Here is a 2,242-nt window from a genome sequence, read left to right as displayed (position 1 = left end):
AGCCGCCAGTGAGGATCGAACTCACGACCCCTGGTTTACAAGACCAGTGCTCTGCCACTGAGCTATAGCGGCTCTTCAGTGATCGCGTTCAACAGGAATAAAGACATCTCTTTTAAAGCGTTTTTGTTCACAGGTGGGCAGCTTCTTTTTATGTTGTATCCCCCTGGACAGCATTCACAACAAAGATTACGGTCTTGTGGTTTTTATTTTTGTGAACGATTTGTCGTGGAACCTGCTTGCTTCAACTGCCCTTTCTCCCTGATAGAATTGGCCACATTTGTCTTTTAAGATATAAATATACGCTGCAAGAATGACTAATGGAACATGTATTAGCTTGCCATAACGATGGGCAATCTGCCGGATTGCCCAACACTGCGTCAACAAGGACGACAGCGTCTAGGCATCTTGCGGTTCACTGCAGCAGGTACTCTTGCACGCCGTCAATCCACAACACTAAGATCCTAGCCAAATATAAAAGGAAAGTGTCGAGGGAATAACGCAAGGCTTTTGAGATTAAAAGTAGGGGTGGGGTGGGGGGGGGGGGGGGAGGGGAGGGGGAACTTCTTCAGCTCCTTCCACGTATGAATATGAGTTTTTGAAACGGGAGCTGGGCAAGGATGAGTGACGATTAGTATGCCTGTCGGTTATATATGTGTGTACTTTTCAAATGAACTTTAGCTGAGAATGCGCACCGTCTTGTTCTCTTTCTGTCTGTCCGTGTATTTTTCGGCGCTTTTCCACCGTAGATATGTACCAACTAACCCGTATAAATAACTTGTTTCAGAAATTTCCTTTCAAAGTCTTCAACCCTGAAAAGTAGTAATCAATACTATGCTGTGAAATTTAGAGGTATACACAGTGAGTTTTGTATGTCGTTCCAATTGTTGTTGTTGTTTTTTTTGTTTTTTTTTGGAGGGAGTTGGCGTTAAGGATGTTTCAGCTCTGGGGCTAACTGGGTGGCTGCGATGGCTACTAGAGCTAAGTCGAAATCAATTATTTTTAGCTAATGAACCAAAGTAAAATTAATTTTTTTTTTTCAATCTACTCTTTTAAAGGCACATTTAGTTTGATAAGGAACGCCAGACATCACTGCAGTCGAGCGCTGCCATAAACGTTTAATAACCAAATTCGTATTGGGCGTTCAGGAAGCGCAAATTGGTGATAGTATACAATAGTTCACTCTCAATGGTACTATTTCTTTCAGATCTGATATTACAAGACAATGGTGCATGGTGACAGATATGACTATACTTCATCTCATCCTACCATACACTAAAGGGAAAAGCTACTGACCGTTTGATCCAATCCCGAGCCACTTAGAAATCGCGTAGTATTGCACTTGGATGCACGTGTCTCGGTCAAGACCAAGGAAGAAAAAAGTGAAGCTTACTTATGATGAACACTTCAAACAAGCGTTTTGTAAAATTGTAATGTTTCAAGCTCGTTTTTATTTTTTTATTTTTTTTTTAGAAAGGAAGATGTATTAGATTTTATGTTAATGTCTTGTTTCAGCCAGCTGCAAAGACCAGTTTTCGTTGCAGGACAGACTCGATGCACTATTGATTTTTTTACAATAGACTGTCTTCGGTAATGCTTTCAATAGTTTTTACTATCCATATTGACATGCAGGTTTATCCAACGATAGTATCCATTGCACTATCGATAGTTTTGGAAAACTAGCCGCTGGACGCTCCGATATACGACGTCATCTGGTAAAAGCGTGTTTACAAGTAGACGCAAACTACATCATAGTTGTGGTTGCATGTGCGTTACTTGTTCACACCCAGCATCTGAACGATCTGGTCAATTCAGAGCCGTATATGATGCGACGCTTCGGCAGGCTTTTGAGAGGTCGACGGTGTTGCAAACATGGCTAGGGCTCTCACACCCGGTAAATGGTATGTTTCCTTATCAATCTTGAATTGTTGACTCATTAAAAACCGCGACCGCTTATCGATAAGATGAAACGTCATATTGTGTTACTGTGAGGTCCCCTTGTTCTATAAGCACGCAAGCTGCATTCGGATCGGCTAAACTTTCTCATCATTAATAACTTTGATCCGGGGTCATAACATTCAATCAGTTTCGTTAACTTTTGATGGTCCCAAGATACATTGGCAACCCGACGCCCGGTTTTGTCTTAATATTACTTGCTAAGCGTATCAGCCTGAAAATATATCAAGTTTTATAAACGAAAAGGAAGAATGGCGTCAAGCTAAAAGTTCAGAGGAGATTCTTACAT

The 2,242-nt window shown here is 41.3% G+C and overlaps 1 non-coding gene across 1 annotated transcript; it reads right to left on the bottom strand.

Moving 5' to 3' along the window:
• Positions 1 to 72, bottom strand: Trnat-ugu. Its single transcript has one exon. It is a non-coding gene; the product is annotated as a tRNA-Thr (tRNA).
• Positions 73 to 2,242: the final 2,170 nt, after the last annotated feature.

This window comes from Ixodes scapularis, unplaced genomic scaffold, assembly GCF_016920785.2.
Source record: "Ixodes scapularis isolate PalLabHiFi unplaced genomic scaffold, ASM1692078v2 ptg002371l_1__unscaffolded, whole genome shotgun sequence".
Lineage (NCBI taxonomy): Eukaryota > Metazoa > Arthropoda > Arachnida > Ixodida > Ixodidae > Ixodes > Ixodes scapularis.
This window is presented reverse-complemented; position numbering and strand designations above follow the sequence as displayed.